The sequence below is a fragment of the Rosa chinensis genome, chromosome 5 (assembly GCF_002994745.2).
Source record: "Rosa chinensis cultivar Old Blush chromosome 5, RchiOBHm-V2, whole genome shotgun sequence".
Taxonomy (NCBI): domain Eukaryota; kingdom Viridiplantae; phylum Streptophyta; class Magnoliopsida; order Rosales; family Rosaceae; genus Rosa; species Rosa chinensis.
The window spans coordinates 89,216,736-89,236,404 of record NC_037092.1 but is presented as its reverse complement, the minus strand read 5'-3'; the positions used below and the strand labels follow the sequence as shown (position 1 = coordinate 89,236,404).

The 19,669-nt window shown below is 43.4% G+C and overlaps 1 long non-coding RNA gene across 1 annotated transcript; it reads left to right on the top strand.

Annotated features, from left to right (window-relative positions):
* The first annotated feature begins 18,674 nt into the window (after positions 1-18,674).
* Positions 18,675-19,392, top strand: LOC121049344. Its single transcript, XR_005799647.1, has 3 exons — positions 18,675-18,916; positions 19,094-19,192; positions 19,277-19,392. It is a non-coding gene; the product is annotated as an uncharacterized LOC121049344 (long non-coding RNA).
* Positions 19,393-19,669: the final 277 nt, after the last annotated feature.

Genomic DNA, 19,669 nt, shown 5'->3' with positions numbered 1-19,669 from the left:
TCTTTTCAGAAACCCCGCCCGGCAACAAATCTAGTCGTGACGCTTTCGAAAAAGCAATGGATCGCGCCGAGATAGAGAATTTTCTGGAGGCTATGTATGCCGAGGGGCTGGCGGCCCAACAGATGGTGGTGAACCCGGAGACGCTGGTGCTGAGCCAGTCCGAGGTTCCGGTGGAGCTGCTGATGCCGCACCACTCCCATCTGGGTGAGGATGGTCTGCCGGTAGTGCAGGCGGATACCCAAGCGGGCGGCGGGGAGAGGGGAAGTGTTGCTACCGGGCCGCGGGAGCGGATGCCTGCCACCCGGCGCGGTCCTCAAAAGAAGACGGTGCAGCCGACGGAGACTGCCATCGAGTCCAGGGGTGAGCCGCCGGTGCGGGTGACGAGGACCGCTGCTGGGACACAAAGGGCGCTGGAGAAAAAACGCCGGCAGCCTGACTCCCCCGTCGAGGAAGAGGAAGAAGAGGTGGTGATCGGAGTCCGCCAACAAAAGAAGGCTCGACAAGCTGCGTCGAAGGTTGCAGTGGCGGAGGGAGAGGCGCCAGCCGTCAGTGATCTGGACTCCTTCGCCGAGTATGCGCCATTCATGACAAAAGGGGAGCGGGCGTTCCTTTTCCATCTGTGCGAGCGGCTAGGGTTCGGGGGTCTGGCGGGCATATCGCGCCCGACGGCAATTGACCAATCGCCCTTCAGCTCGGCGTTTGGTCAAATATCTGCGGGGTTACACGATATGTTCGAGGCAGCGTCTAAGCAGCCCCGGATTGAGGAAGAGCTCAGGGGAGAAATCGGAGGTCTCCAGAGGGAGTTGGCGGAGGCCAAGGAGAGACTGGCGGAGGTCGAGCGGGGACTGGTCAAGGCGGAGTGTGATTATGCGGATGCCCGCGGCAAGCTTAATGCGGCCATCCGGCGGGATCTGGAGAGGAATGAACACGTCTCCAAGTTGGAGTAGGAGATCGCGCTGCTGCAGGAGCGGATAGCCGATAAAGATAAGAAGCTCATTATTGTGCAGCGGGAGTCTGCCGCCAGACTGGACGAGATGCAGCGGCTGGACGGTGAGGTTAACCGCCTGAAAACTGAACAGAGTGCCTCTGCGGCCGCCGCTGTTGAAGCGTTCAAGCTGTCGGCGGAGTATAAAAAGGCGATGACTGAGGCGGCGAAGGTTGGCGCCCGAGCAAACGTAGACATGTTGAGGCAGAAGGGCGCCATTGACTTTGTGAAAGCTTCACAGCCCGACGCGCCCCCGACCCAGAGCATCCTGCCAGAGACAGCCGCCGTTCCTGCTCCCGAGGGAGGTGCCCGTTCAGGCAGCGGAGAGAGTGGCGGACATACGGGGGAAGAGTCCCAACAGACACCCCATCCTACCCCGTCGGACGTGTCGCGTGCTGACTTTTTGGCGCAGCGCACCCGGGCGGATGGGACCATAGAGACCCCCAGTCCGACAGCGCGCGGGTCCGATCAAGCGAGTCACTCGATCCTGCCGCCGCCCACTGAAACAGAAGATGCCGAAGGCAACCCCTGAAGCCGAATGGGACCGCCAGAGATTCTCTTATGTTTTTTTTTTTTTTTTTTTTTTCGTGTAGCCTTTGAGGCAGAACTATGTAATTACCTTTGCGTAATGAAATAAATTTGACCTGCTTTGCTATGTTGTGCTAGTACTTTTGAATTATATTTTCTTTTGTCTATCAATGAAACATTAAAGGGATTAAGATTGGTCCAAGTGCACCACGTAGCGGACGGGGTCCGCCGACGATTGCTGGCGTTGCCAGTTGCCCTCAGTGCTAGACTTGGTAACAATGGTTTGAATAATTCCTCGTTTCATTGATGGCTGACTGGTCAGTGTACAAAAGTGGGGTAGTACCCGTTGGGTAGCTTCCCTTAGCTAAATTTTTGAACAAAAATTTAGCTAAGTCAAGATGCGCATGGGTAGCGGTCTGACTATTTGTAATAATACCGAAGGTGTTCAGTATTCCAAGGGCGGGGCGTCGTGACGCCGTCCTTGTCCATTAAGTAGAAGGTGCCTGGGCTAACGACTTCCACAATTTTGTATGGGCCTTCCCAAGTTGGGCAGAGTTTTGTTGGTGGCGGAATGACTTCCTTCATGACCGAGTCCCCCAACTGGAGGTTCCGGGCCTTGACTCTGGCATTGTAGAAACGTGATACCCGTTGTTTGTTTTGTAAATTGTGTAAATGGGCCTTGCGTCTTTTCTCTTCTAGGAGGTCCTTGTCTAAGTTGATGCCGGCGCTGTTGGTCTCTGGGCAGTAGCCTTCGACTCTAGCGGTAGGTTGAGTAACTTCAATGGGTAAGACAGCCTCTGTGCCGAACATCATACAAAAAGGAGTTTCTTCGGTGGCGGAGGTTGGAGTTGTTCGGATGGCCCACAGGACCTCTGGGAGCTTTTCCGCCCATAAACCCTTAGTGTTGTCGAGCTTCTTTTTTAACAACTTTTTGATTATCTTGTTTGCCGCTTCGACCTGGCCGTTGGTCTGGGGGTGGGCGACAGATGCAAACCTCAACTTGGTGCCTAAGTTGGTGGTGAAGGAGATGAGCTCGTCATTGTTGAACTGTGTGCCGTTGTCTGTGATGATTGCGTGTGGGACACCGTAGCGGCAATAGATTTTCTTCCAAAGGAAGCGAATTACCTTGGCGGTAGTTATTGCTGTCAGTGGCTCCGCCTCTATCCACTTGCTGTTGTAATCAATGGCAACAATGATGTATTTGAACTGACCCTTGGCGGTTTGGAACTTTCCCATCAGGTCAAGGCCCCACGTGGAATGAATCCATGGGCCCACGATGATTGATAATGGTTCCGCTGGTGCGTGTGGGAGATCTGCAAACTGTTGGCATTTGTGGCAAGACCTCGAAATCCGCCGGGCGTCATCGCCAAGTGTGGGCCAGAAGTAGCCTTGTCGCATTGTGCGGTTGGTCAGCGATCTGGCGCCTGAGTGGTTTCCGCATTCCCCGCCATGGATTTCCGCTAGGACAACCCTTCCTTCCTCTGGGGTTAGACAGCGGAGGTTAGGATGGGTGAATCCCTGGCGGTAAAGCTTGCCGTGCTGGATGTTGTAGCGGGTTGCCCTTCGCATTAGCTGTCTTGCCTGGACCTTATCTTCTGGCAATGTTCCGTTGCGTTTATATGTAATGATCTCGTCCATCCAGCTGGGGTTGATTTGAACGTTGAAAATTTCCGCCAATGTTTTTGTGATACTTGGCCTGTCAAGATACTCCACCCTTGTGTCCGCTGGACTCTGATGCGGTTGGGCGGTTGCCAGCCTTGCTAGTGAATCAGCTTTGGCGTTCTTTTCCCTGGGGATTTGTGTGATTGTGTGAAACTTGAACTTCTTTAGCAACGTTTTTACGTACCCCAAATATGCCGCTAGCTGCTGGTCCTTCGCTTGGAAGCTGTCATTGACCTGATTGACGACTAGTTGGGAGTCGCTGAATATGTTGACGTTGTCAGCTCCGGAGTCAATGGCGAGGAGTAGACCGGCGATGAGTGCCTCGTACTCCGCCATGTTGTTTGATGCTTTGAAGTTGAATTTCAACGCGTACTCTGCGTTCAGTCCCCCGGGTCCGGTTAAGATGACTCCGGCGCCGCTGGCCTTAGCACAGGCGGAGCCGTCCACGTGCAGGTTCCAATCAGACTCTTGGAGAGTTGTCTCTGCACTGGCTACTATTTCTGTTGCGGACTTTGATTGAGTACTGGGTTCCGGCTGACGCTTAGTAAGTTCAGCGATGAAGTCCGCTACTGCCTGGCCCTTCATGGCGGTTCTTGGCTTGTATTCTATGTCAAATTCACTGAGCTCAATCGCCCACTTACTGAGGCGCCCCAAGTGTTCGGGGTTCTGCATCACCTGCCTCAGCGGTTGGTTGGTTAACACATGGATCGTGTGAGCCTGGAAATATTGCCTGAGGCGTCTGGCGGCAACGATAAGTGCGAGGGCCAGCTGTTCCAACGGTGAATATCTTGTTTCTGCTCCGTTCATGCCTCTGCCGGCGTAGAATACTGGGAGTTCATCCTGGCCTTCCCGCCGAACAATGGCGCAACTTATTGCCGTTGCCGAGACCGCCAGGTATATGAATAGTGTCTCTCCTTGCACAGGGACAGAAAGGAGAGGGACCGCCGCTAGATATTCTTTTAGGCTCTGGAACGCCGCCTGACACTCTGGGTTCCAGTCGATGACCTTCTTGTGAGTTGTTTTGAGGAGTTTGAAGAATGGGGCGCACTTGTCAGTGAGTCGAGAGATGAATCGAGAAAGGGCGGTTAACTTGCCTTGGAGACACTGGACGTCTACCTTATACTTCGGGTCCGACAGGTTAAGGATGGCCTGTACCTTGTCTGGGTTAGCCTCGATACCTCGCTCGCTGACGATGTAACCCAGAAATTTGCTAGCGGTGACTGCAAAGAAACATTTTTCTGGGTTGAGGCGCATACCATAGGCCAGGAGGATGGTTACTATGATCCTGAGGTTTGCCACATGTCCACTGGCCTTTATGCTCTTAACTAGCATGTCATCCACATAGACCTCGATAATTTTTCCCAGATGCTCAGCGAACATGGCGTTCATCAACCGCTGATAAGTTGCACCGGCGTTCTTCAGACCAAAAGGCATGACATTGTAGCAGTAGAGGCCTTTGTCGGTGGTGAAGGTGGTGCATTCTTGGTCGCTGGGGTGCATTTTGATCTGATTGTACCCGGAGAAGGCATCCATCATGCTGAGGAGTTCGTGTCCGGCGGTTGCATCTACCAGCTGATCGATACGAGGTAGCGGGAAACTATCCTTTGGGCATGCCTTGTTTAGATTTTTGAAGTCGACGCACATCCGCCACTTGCCGCTGGGCTTTTTCACCATTACCAGATTTGAGATCCACTGAGGGTAGATGACCTGGCGGATGAATCCAATGTCCCGTAGTTTGGCGACTTCCTGTCCGATTGCCCGGTATTTTTCCTCATCAAAAGCCCTCCGCTTCTGCTTGATGGGATAGAAGGAAGGTTTGATGGTCAGCTTATGGGTGATTATTTCAGTGGAGATGCCAGGCATGTCCGCATAGGACCATGCAAAGACGGTGGCGTTGTCACGTAGGAACTGAGTGAGTTCCGCCTCCACTTCTGGGTCTAGTTGGGCGCCTATGCGGACTGTCCTCTCAGGATGCTCGTCTGAGATGCAGACGACTTTCAGCGACGTGTCCTGGTTGACCGGCTCCTTCATTACATATTTCTTCTCCTCATCTCTAGGATCCTCAAAGATATTCGGTGGTGGTGGGTCATTACCCACTGTCAGGATTTCATGGCGGCGTGTTGACCGCGCTACAGTTGTTGAATAGCATTCTCGTGCCAGTTGTTGGCTTCCCCTCACACAGCCTGTGCCGTTGGGCGTGGGGAACTTCATGAGAAGCATGTATCCGGCAATGATGCACTTGAGTTTGTTAAGCGCTGGTCGACCAATGATGGCGTTGTACGAACTGAAACAGTCGACAATAATGAACTCCGTGTGCACCTCCGCCATACAGGGACTAGTACCAATAACTAGTCGCATGTAATCCGACCCTAGCGGTTGTGTGACGTCACCGGAGAAGCTGAGCAATGGCTCGTGATCCTGGAGTAGTTTCTTGTTCCGCTTGAGATGGTCGTAGCAACCGCTGAAGATGACGTTGACAGCGGACCCGCTGTCCACCAAAATTCTTCCCACCGAGAATTTGCCAAGAACCGCATCGACTAAGAATGGGTCGTCATGGGGTAAATGTACTCCGCGCTCCTCTTCCTCCGAAAAGGTGATAGGCTCCCAACCTGATCTTGGGAATTTGGCGGATCTTTCGTAGCGGATGTTGCAAACTTCCTTCGGGTGATTGGCGCGTTGATAGCGCTTTCTTGCCCTGTGAGACATGTTGGTGATTGGAGCACCGCCATCGATGGTGTTGATGCGGCCCAAGTTCTCAACGTTGGCAATCACTGATGGTGGTTGGCGCACCTTGAACTGCTCCAACTTGCCGTCACGGTACAAAGTCTCAATGGCCGTTTTGAGAGCATTGCAGCTGTTTGTATTGTGGCCGCTGTCCGCGTGGTATTTGCACCATTTTCCAGTGTTCCTGGGTTTGCCTGTCCTTGGGTACTTCGGAGGGGGTGGCGGTGGGATCTGATCCTTACACTGATTATAAATATCTTCATATGAGGCCGTTAGGACCGTGAAAACTGCGTACCGCTGCGAGGACTCCGCCTGCCTGTTGTGGTTATCGCTATGAGTTGGGCGGTTTCCCTTGTAATAATGCTGCCCCTTCTGCCGCTTGGTTTGGTGGTGATCCTGCTGCCACTCCCTTTTCTTGTCAGTTGGCGGTGTTGAGGGGGGCTTGTCAGCGGTTTCCTTGTGGCTGGAAGATGGTTGGGTTGACCTTGCTGGCGTTGCTGGTGGTGGGGTCTCTCCATAGGTGATGAATTCCGCCTGGGCGTGAATGACCGCCTCACTCATGACGTGGTCGTACGTCGCATTGGGATGATTGTAGTTGAGGTGATAGAGCAACGGTCCCTTGAGGAGTCCTTTCCTGAAGGCTGCCGATGCTATGGTCTTATCTAGGTCGCGGCACTGAGACGCTGCCGCCCGCCATCTTGTGACAAAGGCCTTCAGTGATTCGTCCTCTCCCTGTTTAACGCCGAAAAGCTTACTTGCATTTTGATGTCCGGCGGACAGTAAGATGAAGCGGGAGAGGAAAGCATGCGACAGTGCATGGAATGAACCGACAGATCCTAGCGGACACTCAAAAAACCAATTCATTGCCTCGCCGTCCAACGTTTCGCTGAACAAATGGCATAAGGTGGCGTCGTCGAACCCCTTGTTGTTGGTGACCTTCTTGAAGGTGTCCATGTGGACAAAGGGATCGGTCATTCCGCCATACTGTGACATCTTTGGGGTTTTTGCATATGTCGGTCTGACGGCCTGCAGGATTGCGGCGGAAAAGGGGCCGGGTCTGGAAGTGAATAGAGGGTTCCGAGTTGACGTCGGGACGCCCGTCTCCGCCCGGATCAACCTCTGCTCCAGTTGGTGCATTCTTTCCAATAGCTGGGCGGTTGCATCGCCGGCGGGATCGGCCTGACTGACCTGCCGAGTTGGCTTGTGCCTAGGTATGGGCGGATCACCCTCAGTCCCTGCCCTGGCATTCAAGCGGTTGGCGTGCGGAAGTGATTCCGCCACCTGTTCTAACATTAGTTGGGGTATGGGTGGCGGTCCCATTCCCGACAACCCAGGTGGGTTCAGCGGTACATGCATTTGTATGACCGGCCCTGGCGCTATTGTGCCGGCGCTGGGCCGACTACGCCTGGTGCTGCGTGACTGCTCGCTTTGTGCCGGGCGGTTGGTGGCCGCCAGAGTGTTTTTTAGTTCCTCGAAACGTGCCATGAGCACAGCCATCTGTCCTTGGGCCTCAGCCTTCTCCTTGCACTCCTCCTCACGCTCCCTGTTTGCCTTATGAAGATCCGCCAGTGCTATCTCGTACATGGTGACGAGATCCTGGCCTGACGGGCGGCTGCTGCCTGGATTTTCCTCACCGCCGGGATTGGCCGGGGTTGTGAATAGTGCGCAGTTAACGCCGATCGCGGGGTCGGAGGGTTGGGGAATGGCGGGGAGCTCCGCCTGCTCTTCAGCGTTTCCCCCGCTACCGTTAGTCATGGTGATTGTACTGGGATGATCTTTAGTTCAAGAGGTTCAATGTTAATGTCTGAAAGTCTAGCGGTAGCTGGACCTTAGTTTAACGCTGATCCGATGGGCGGATCGATACTTGTGTTGTCACTGTGGTTACCGTTACCTGTCAAGTAAAATACAACGGGCGTCAGAGGGAGACCGCGCTGGGCGGTCTTCAACTCTCCGATGCCTAAGTTAGTCAATGTATTTATGTTGACAAAGTAACAGTAGGTAAGTATTAAATGCGTAATTAATGAGGAGAGAGGAGAGAACCTTTTATAGGTGAGGAAGAGGCTGATCTTCTCTTTGTTTTCGAAGTGGGACTGGCATGTCTTAGTTCCCAGTTTCAGGAGCTTCTGACGCTATCTTGGCGTGGCGCGTGGCGGCGCGTCGACGGCGATCTGGGGATGGCCCGACGCTGAGGTTGTGGGCCGCCTGGCGGTGTGTCTGCATGTCATTCCTTTAGTTGGAATTAGTACCTTTGGCGGTACAATGAGCGTGGCCCATTATAGCTAATTATGCTTGCAAATGTACATGTATGTACATATACAATTTTGCACAATCACAGATACAATACCATATAAGCAATTAATTCATCATGCATATTCAAGCACAATCTAAATTGTTTCGATTCCAAGAAACCACAGAACAATCAAGAAATTGTAAATTTCATCCGGTCACAATCTACTCTAGCCTAACGCACGCCGGGAATGCTACTAGGGTTCTTGCGCACAATCAAAAACTTAACAATTATGCTATGAATCGAAAACAATTTTCACAGAAAAACCTGTTTTTGCTTTTTCCTCAATTTGCTGCAAAAATTCTCAGCGGAAGCGTGAATTGGATAACCAGATGCAGCAATCGACTCTATTGGCTTCTTGATTCACAGCAGTTAGGGTTTTGAATCCCTTCTCGAGATGAAAACATCTCGCGCGTTTCCGAATCCAATCTCAGACCTCGTTCTTGATCAAAACTAACTGTTGTGATACAACGGTCACTTGTTCTTGATGGTTTTGGTCGGGTTTGGGCTTGGATGCTCCGCGTGCTGTGACTGGGCCTAAAGTAAGTAACTTACCTTGATCAGGTACCTTATCAATTACTTGGTCAGTTACCTGATCAGTTACTTGACCCGTAAAGCAAAAATCTTTTTTTTTTGTTTGTTTTGCAAAACCCTAAAATGATTTTCATATTTGTGAGCCTATGCTCTGATACCAATTGTAAAACCATAATTACATGCTCACAACATATGCACAACAATCACAAAAGGGATCAAGGCTTACCTTCAGCAATCACTGGCATGGATTCCATCTCTGCAACTGCACAACAACGATCACTAGAATATAGTCTTTTGTTACTTACCAACCTTGCTTCTCAATGGACAGAACTAATGCATTAATCGTGGTGGCAACAGGGACCAATTCATCCATATATATATAGGTGACTTAACCCTCAAGAAGCTTCCCATTAAAGCATTCCTTATCGGATTAGGTTTCCTAGTTAGATTCTTAATGTATCATATCTTGTAGCCTTTCTTGTAGACTAAGCAATGGATTACTACCCTTAATGAATTGATATACTGCTTCATTAAGTTACTAGTATTGATATACAGTTTGTATCCATGTTAAACTAGGTTTGACATTTAGCTAATCATCATCAATTACTTTATGATGATATGTGTTAAGTCCATATTTGATCTAACAGACCCGAGTGCATACATGTTTTTCTTAACATGGAGAAACTTAATTATTGGAGGTTGCCCCATTTCATAACTTGGAGGACTTGACTTCCAACAAAATTATTAGCTCATTGTTCTTACAAGTGTGTGTGTGTGTGTGTGTGTGTATATATATATATATATATATATATATGGAAGTTCCATATACAACGAACCTTTGGCTCAGTGGTGTTAGCTCAGTAGTTAGATCACCCACTACCTAAGATCCACTAGGCCAAAAATTCAATCAGACGACAGTTTTTCACTGTCGTATGATTATAAGGTTTGCTGTTGTCTATCTCAATGCCGTCTGATACATAATCAGACAATACCAGAAAACTGTCGTCAGATAAAATTTAGTACAACAGCAGTTACTACCTAATCTGTTGTCTGAATACCAAGAAGAACAACAGCGGCTTATATACTTACTGTTTTCTGAAGGCTGTGCCAGACAACAGGGGCTTATATGCATGCTGTTGTCTGAAGGCTTGGTCAGACAACAGGGGCTTATATGCTTGCTGTTGTCTGAAGGCTTGGTCAGACAACAGCGACTTATATACTTGCTGTTGTCTGAAGGCTTGGTCAGACAACAGCAGCTTATATACTTACTATTGTCTGAAGGCTGTGCCAGACAACAGGGGCTTATATGCTTGCTGTTGTCTGAAGGCTTGGTCAGACAATATTTACTTGCAAATCCCATTGTCTATCCATTATTGATACTACAGATTTCTTCAAAAAACTGTTGTTTGTTGTTTTGCTGGACAATGACTTTCTCGTTCTTTTAGTCTTTATAGCATTGTAGTTAGATGGCTCATACAACAGTTTTGTTATGCATTTTGTGATGATCAATTATTGCATAATAGTTTTTAGCTGGATTGAATGGTCTAATATACATTCAAAATGACATCACATCCGAAACACATTCATTTATGTAAAAATCTGATACATTCATCCATATATCCAACAAAGTCATTACATCAACAGAACTAGTTCTCTAACAACATTTACTGAAATGTTGAAACCAACCAAGTCTTGAAGAACTGCTAGTTCCCAATTGATCAACAACCTCCTCCTCTCATTTACAGATGTAAAACTACCAAGTAATTGATTCTTTAGTATGTAAGTTGCCTCCAACTAAAGCATGCCACTTCAGGCGGCACATAAGAAGAAGCAGACTTGTATTAGAAGCATAAGTATCTACCTCCAGTACAAGCATATGCAGAATCAATATTTGATTAACAATGACAACAGAGTACTATATTTTGCAGAAATCACCTGAGAGGGAATTGAATTATTTTGATCTGGCATATCATATCTTGGGCCAATATTCTAAGTTCACTCTAGCACCATTGTAATTGCCATAGCCATCCAATTATTAGATGAAAAAAGGAAAGTGACATGGATATGTAGCGCTTCATCTGTCCTAAGGAATCAATATTATATATGGTCTCATTCCAGCAAGTAAGACAACAACATAAACCAAAATGGCTTGTTTCAATTGAACCACAATTCACGTGAATGCAGGAAAGGATAGGCATCTATACACAGGTAACGTAGTGAGACTCTAAACATACCTCTTCCAATGTAAATATTGTCTGTTGATTAGCAGCCTTGTATTTTTCAACCTGTACAAGAAAAAAGAACAAAAATTTACCATTGCAGACAAGTTTTCAAGTCATCTTTCATCACTTCCAAACATCGAAACCCAAACTCAATTAAGCCCTTATACCAAAAAAAAAAACACAAAACTAACAATGCACCAGCTGCTTTAAGTACATCGATCCTTCTGTTAACCCTTGGTAAGAAACTGCATATGATAATGCAGAGATGAGTGAATCGGTTAAATACTAGTATTGTATATCTTGAAAAACCATCCTTCTAGAAAAGAAAGATAAATGTAAATCTAAACATCAGAAGCCTAGTGGCCCCATTTTCAATAGAAATAAATAAGAAAAAAGAATAAGATCATCGTCGCCCCTTTAGGTTCTGCACAACAGAGCACAATATTGCAGGGTACCTCTATATTGCACGGTATCAAGAAGAATAAGATCATGATCAACTTTTAATAGTCAACTTGTGGAAGAAATGCCCAGTTTGGAATTTCTTCCCAGAGACAAGGCACCAGCCATAGATCAAGGAACATAAATTATGGAGTCCTTCACATTCATTTATAATATTTTCATTACTTTGAATGAGAAGGGAAAATCTGGTATGCATAGAGGGGTGAAATCTGTCCCAAAGCACAAAAAATTAGAAATCAGGAAACTACATTGAGGCCATGCACAGATAATGAAAAAATAACTAACCTTAAAGGAAAGTATGGACCAAATACAGAGCTGGAAACATGACAAGATATCACTTGTGAAAGTCCAAGACTCCAAATTAGAAGAAAGAATTGTGTATCAAGGTAAGCATTTTTTCGATCTCACAGAAACTGAATCAACAAACTTTCTTGAGCTTCTCTGCCTTATATGTACCACTTTGTTTCACAGTAATGCAATAATTAAGTTTTCATTTTCATTTTCCAAATTATCACAGTGCATACAAATATGTGAGATGTTCAACAAGAAAAATCAAATTAATCACAAGAGAAATAGTTGAATACCATCATGCCCTATATAAAAGCTGTACTATATTATTAGTTGGGAGTACAGCTGATGTTAGATGAGGTCGGTGCTGAATGGAAGACTTTGAAGAATTGACACAGACAAGTACTCATTATCATAGAGTATTTTCAAAGTCAGATACTTGTCATAGGAGGTCTCTTCTCTATAATCTACTATTTTTGGCATTTCATTAGGTTGAGTAATGAACAGATTTAATATTCTCTTAGCCCCACCAAGATTGTGATCTTGGTACGACTTTATGCAAATGCCTTTGTCACGTAACAATTGTCGCCAGTTTGACATTGGAATGCATTGTGAATTAGCAAGCCCTTTGTGTCCATCCAAAAGACCAAAACTGGCAGAGCACAATAGAGCACTACCTCTTTTTTTCAAATATTCCAAAACTGGCAGTGGCAACCGCAACAGTCGCAAAAGAGATACAAAACAAATACATAACTAAAGATACAATCTTCAAAATCTACGATATGGGATCCAAAACCAATACATCAAACAATTCAATGCTTTACCAAAACAGATACAAGTCTACAAATGCAATTCAATTTCAAATTTTCAAGTCACAAGTCAAAACAGAAAGGCAAAAAGTGACAGATGCAATTCAAACCCAGAAATCCAGAAGGACAAAACAGATCACATATCCAATTTTCATCTCATATCAGTCATATGTATAACATATAGCAAAAGTAACAGATGCAATTCGAACCTAGAAATTGAAGCAAGAAAGATGGCAGCAACTTACCAAGCTTGAAGTTTTCGAAATCGAGTCGAAAACTGAAATCGAAGTTGCTTCACCTAGTAGAGTTTGAGCCAAACCCAGACTTGAAGACTGAAAATTGAATACCCAGAAGCAGAAATTAAGAGGAAGCCATAAATCGATTGAAGAGTGAAGACCCAGAAGCAGAAATTAAGAGAAACAGAAACCCAGACTCACTGCGCACTGTCAGTCCATCACGGCGTCACCGTTGAAGAAAGAAAAGGCGTCGTGCGGCCGTGCCAGAGAGAGAGAGAGAGAGAGAGAGAGAGAGAGAGAGAGAGAGAGAGAGGAGAGCCGAGCTCGTGTTCTAGCTGGTCTTCGATATGAAATTCTGGGTCTCCCAATTAAAAACCCCCAAATTACAAAACCCACATCAGAAATATAGGGTTTGGAGATTTACTTACATTGGAAATAGAGATGTTCAACCAATTTGGTGAAGGAAAAAGATGGTTGCTGTGAAAGGAGAGAGATAGTTTTGTTGAGTGGAAGAGAGAGAGCCGAGAGGGAGAGTGGGAGAGATAGATGGTTGGTGAGCTCGGGGAGATGAAAAGTGATTTTGAGAGAGAGAAGCACGAGCTCGGGTTTTGGTTGAATGGTGGGAAGTGAAAAATTGAAAATTTTGCGAAGTGTTAAAGTCAATTAAGAAAGGCGCCAGCATATATTGAACCTTAAAACTTAGACAACATCAATTCAAATACATTGTCTGAAGGAGAGTGACACAACAGACAACTAAAAACTGTTGTGTGAATTAAAACAATCAGACGACATCTTTTTCAGCCATTGTGTTAATAGTAATTGCACAACAGAGAAGTAATAACTGTTGTGTGATTAAAACAATCAGACAACATCTTTTCTCAACCATTGTGTTAATTAATCTTGGACAATACCAATGTAATCGATTCAGACAACATCGAAAAAATAACCATTGTCTGAATTACAATTGCACAACAGCAATGTAACAACTGTTGTCTGATTCAAAAATTCAGACGACATAAAAATTCTTGCTGTCGTCTGATTATTTCAGACGACAGTTAAAATGTTTGCTGTCGTCTGATATGTGTTGTCTGATTGATTTTTTGGCCTAGTGATCGAGGTCATGGGTTCGAGTCACCATGAGGGTAGGAATGAAATCCTTTCATCTTTTTTTTTAAAAAGAGAAAAAAAAAAAAGAGTATATATATGGAAGTTCCATATACAACGAACCTTTTGTGATATTAATTGCATGGCTGAAGAATTTGAGTCTATTAATAGCGTAATAATTCCCTGCAGTCACTTGCATCCTTCATCCAAGAAATTCACAAAGTGGTAGACTTGGTGGTCCACTAGCTTGGCCAATTCTCAATCAATCAATCTAGTCTATGACTAAGTATTATAAAGAATTGGTCCATCATTAATATAAAGATGCGTCAAGATACCTAGATCATTTCTTTTTACTATGCTATTAATAATATATACAATTTAGTGCGCTTATTCTTTGTTTTGCTTTAGTCCGTTGTCTTTTGATGCTTTTATTTTTAATTAATGGTAATTGGACGACCAGGGACGACCAATTACCATTAATAAAATAAGGGCACTACTACAAAAATCGAAACACATAACACTCATCACATAATGGAACAGAAATCCGCTGTTGTGTGTTAACACAAATTCTGTCAGACAACGATACGATTCTGTTTCTGTTGTGTGAATGTAAGCAAATTGAAAAAAAAAAATTAGGAAGATATCACACAACTGAGTTAAGACTTTTCTGTTATGTAAATGGGAAGCTGATTTCCCTCCATTCTGAGCTCATAATTCCCTCTCAGAACAAGCTCACCAATATGGAATTTGAACTCTACACACAACAGTTTTTTCTTATTCGTTGTGTGATTGAATGTTGTGTGAAGTTCAAAAAATCCTACTAGGTGTACCTTGTGCAAGATGCACAAATTTGTACAACAGATTGTTAAAGATTTGTTGTTTGATCATGGAACTTGGTTGCAGAGCGCGGCAAATTTTCACTCAAATCAAATATATGTAGGCATAGACGGCAATTTTCCCTCCCCTTGTTTGTCTAAATTTTTACCTATATACATTCACACAACAGATTCTTAACCATACGTTGTCTAACAGACTTAAAATAAAAAATACAATAAAAATCACTAGCTTTCCCACGACCACGTTTCAATAAACTTCTCTGTCTTCCCCGACTCTCTCTCTCTTGCCCTCTCTCTCAATACTCCCTTATCTCTCACTTTATCCTTTCCCTCACACCTTCGCCACCTTCCTCTCCAGGAAGATGTCGTCACTAGCCAAGCCTTCTCTCACTGCCTCCTCCACTCCTAGGTCCGCCTACCCCAACTTCCTTGCTTCTATTCTTTATCTCTTGAAATCCAAATCCTCTTTAGCAATGGAGGAGATAGAGTGCCCTAGATCCACTTTCTCTCTCCTCCTCGCCACCAAATCCAAAGAGATGCAGAAGACTCTTCAGTTTCTCCAATTCTATAGAAAGAAAGAAAACAAAACCTCTCTCGATCAGCTCTCAACCCTCTCAGTCATCTTTTTTACCACTTTATCTTCCGTTTCTTAGACAAAATGAAATTCTTGTGCCCTCCTCACTTCTAATCCAAACCACTAATTCAATCCCTCAATTTTCCCCATTTTCCTCTCAATTTTTTGAATTCCATACCAAATTTTTCCTCAATTGAAAAAATCGGATTGCGAATTGAACATTCTAAGGTTCCAAGTAATCAAGCAGTAGTGAGATGAGCAACAACCCGGAGAGTTTAAATTTCCGATTCTTCTGGCGTTGAGACTGGTTGAGTCTAGCCATCTGCGACTCGACTCGTTTGGGGAATCTCGAGCCTCTAGTCGTCTTCGTCGAAGACCTCGATGTGCAGCAACAGATTCATTTCGTGTCGGTCGTCGTCCAGGCTCCACCAGTTTGGGCTGAACGACAAGGCGTCGCCGGTGAAGGACGGAGGGAACGAGGCCTACGAGAGCATTTTGATGCCGAATCTGGATCAGCAAGGCCACCTCCAGAAGGTATGTACTAGCTTATCTCTTCCTTCTTTTTTGAAGTATGGTGCTTTTTTGGTCAAGTTTTAATTGATGTGTTCATTTTGGATTTTGTGTTGTGATTAATGGAATTGAGAGGAAATGATACTGAAGATGTGTGTTAGTTAATCTAGAATTTACCTTTAGTCTCGCGCTTCCCTCTTCAAGCTTCGTCACTCTTCCTCTTCTGGGCATTCACTCTTTTTCTTTAATGTCGTGTTTAATTGCCAATAATTGCAGGAAAAGAAAAAAGTCCAGACTTAAAATTTTAATTTGATTTCAGTGTTGCTATAGAGAAGCAGAGCTTGATGCCTGGAAAGCATTCAATAGATGGTGTTGTCTCTTCATTTTTGTCCTCTGTTTAGTTTATATATGAGTATCTAGAGCAGTCATAGTTTCATTAACCAAAAAGCTGATCATATATGCATTATCAGAACTCATTGCAGTTACTTGAATTGAGATTGTATCTGAATACTTAATGAGCTTTTGTTCTATTGGTCAAGGACATGTTGAAAACTCAACGAAATCACAGGGCTCTTCTCCTTGCAATGGTTCTTCGGATGATGGTACCTCTCTTTTTCTTTTTTGTTATACTTTTTATGAGGGTCAATTGTAGTTTTTTGCGTCAAATAACTCGTGTTTGATCGTTCTACCATTGTAGGAGAGGCAGATTGGAATTGTTTAATCAATTGTATAAATTTGAATTGTTGGAGCTTTACTTAGGAATTGCATTCAATCTAGTTGTTAAGCTTTTAGGGTTTGTTTCAAACTATATTATCTCATTTCCATTCAGGCCCTTAGGTTGCAGTGATAATTTGATACTTTACATTGCAGAAAACACAAATGAAAGCTGTATGATTTTGCCACATAACTATATAAGAGTATTAATGATATGGGCCATTAAAATTTGTGTGATGAGTTCTATCTTTAAACTATATTATAGTTTTACATGAATTTACATAGAATGTGCTATCTAGCAAAAGGAGTCTAGTGATTTTCGTTGTCCATAGTTGACTAGGTTGGCAGAAATTTACCCCAAAAGTAGTTTCTTGACACCTTTTTGTTTGTTTGTTTTCTTTTCTTTTTTTGTTTCTAATGAGATGGACTAGATATTAGATCCAACTATTACCTTGTTACTGTAGTTTTATTTACCCTTTTTCTATCATTCAAATGGCTCATTGTGTAAATGGCTTTGATTGCAGCTTGACTTAGAAGCAAGTTAAATATGTTCAAGAACACATTCCAATCTGGGTTTCTCTCCATTCTATGCAGCCTTGGGTATGCCTCATCGTCTTTCACTCTTGTGTTTTTAGTTTTCGTTTATCATACTTGTTGTAATTTTGATGCTTAAGCTGTGTATTTTTCTGGATAATTAGGAGCAAACCTTTGCAGATATGGGATAAAGAATGTAGTCCGGACAACCTAGTAATCAACTTCTGAGATGCTTTTTAAATTTCAAGTACTTTTATTTGTTGTTCTTGTCTCTCGAGTATGGTCTGGACTGAAGAAGCAACTCCTTAGTTTCTTTTTTTGCTTGGTCTGAGCTTCTTTGAATCTGAAATAAGTCTTAAGGCCTTGTGCTGCCATTTAAAACTTATATGGGCTTTTATAGGCTTATTTGGATCTTAAATAAGTTTGAATCTGTAGCTCAAGGATTAAAGTGGTATGTTTTTTCTATTGGGTTTACATCAAACTTCTTCTTTGTCCATTAGAATATGTGTGCATAGAAACAACATAAACATTTAGTTATTCATGCACGAACTATATACTTATGGTTGACATTTAAAAATTCAGATGGTGATATTAATCTTTATATGAACGAACTATATACTTCTGGTTGACATTTATACAAGCTTATCTATCTAACTATGTTTGACCTAGTTAAATTGACATCTAAATGCAGCACTACCCGTGGCTTCTGCTAATGGTCATCTTGACATTGTGGAGTATCTTAATTATCAGTAGAGGAGTGGTAAGGTGTATGCCTTACATTTTGTTCTTTTAATTGGATTGTCTTTGATTGATTGAACCGGTGATATTAGTTTGTTGAAGGATTAACTATTTATTTGGCATGTTTGTTTGTTGGATGACATGTAATCGCTTCAATATACATCGTGAAGTACATTTTTCTTTCCATATTTTAGGATGTCAATTGATTGCATTATTGACTTGGTCAATAAACTATGACAACTCTTGATGGATATATTTCTTTCATACTAAAGCTGAGCATTGAGGATTTATCGCTAAGAATTCATTTCACAATGTAAACTCATATTGCTTTTGCTTGAAGAATGCTAGTCAGAGAAGTTTAGTGTGTCCTTCATCTATGTTTGAGATTTTGTTATCATATGTTGTTTAGCGTCTCCCTATGTTTGTTTTCTATTATGTTAGTTTTTATTTGTCAACTTCCTATGCCCTTTTTGATTTGGAATCCTACATATGATGGTGTATATACCATCTTCCCTGTGATATTTTGGTCACTTGCACAAAGAGCACTATTGATTTACTACCTCATTAGGCACGTTAAACTAAATTAATGCAGCGGAACTTTTAACCATACGTGCTATTTCTTTATCATGCATCTAGACCTGATAGGAGAAGTTGGGAAATATTATTTTCTTGAGAGAGAGATTATGGTCCTATATTTACTTACAAGTTCTTGTAAACAATTGTTTCCCTCTTAATGAAAGATTTGAAAATAGAAGGGCTGATGTATGTAGTAATCACAGTATGGTTCTCTGATAGTCATAAAAGATCTTCATAGAGTAACCGAGTTATTTCTTTTTTGTGTTTGTTTGTTTGTTTGCTTTATATATCCTCTTATCCTCATATATACAATGATGCTCGTAGATAGCATTTAGGACCAAGGCAAAAGAACTTCTCCCAGATCAAAACCAAGATAATAAAGGTTTGCATCACTAGCTGTTACCCAATTTGTTCGTTGTTATTTATTTTGTCTTCGAATGATTGCTATCTAGTGGTTTTGTTATTGGATAGTTAACTTTAATTTTATAAATACTAAAAGCCTATGGTATATAGATATACTACTCTGCAGATTAATAGATGGACTGACTGTAACCTCACTAGAGCTCTTGGTCTGCTCAGAGTTCTAATTTTACAAGGTTGAAGCTTGTACCTTCTGATGGTTTCTTCTTGTTTAAATATGTTATTCTTGTTTAAATCTATTTTTCAGCTGTTATTCTTGAAGTCAGAGTTATACATTCATACTTTGTATTAGGTTCCATGATTATTAATTTTGGATTCTTTTGTTTTCGCTATGTTGGATTTACTGCTTTTAGGGTATTCCTCCTTAACCAAACAACAAGGAGTGTGGCTACTTTATCATGCGATACATGAGAGACATCATTGAGGATAAAGACTTTTCATTTGTTAACAAGGTACAATAAAGGTTGTTTATTCTATTTGTGTTCCAATGAGCTTTTTATGGTAATTTTGACATGGGTTACTTGAATTCCTTTCAGTGGGAGAGAAGAAGCAGCCTTGTTTATACCCAAGTGGATATTGATGAGATAAGGAATGAGTGGGCTAGGTTTGTGGTTAATGGATACGTGTAGGAGCCATCACTAGCTGATGTTTTTGGAAAGCATGATGAAATTTTGCTTGTGCTGATAGATATCACATGAAACAATTATCAACTTTTGATTCATTCATGCATCGGTCTAGCTAGACTAGGAATGCTTTCTTTGTTTGTCTAGTAGTTTAATTATCTAGTTAGATGTTTGGTTGTACTTGACAAATGCAACTATATAGTTACACTAATTATATGGATCAATGTGGCTTTATATGTACTGTTTATTTGGTAATATATGTACTGTTTTTGTGGTAAAATATATGCTGCATTGTTTCTGGAAAAT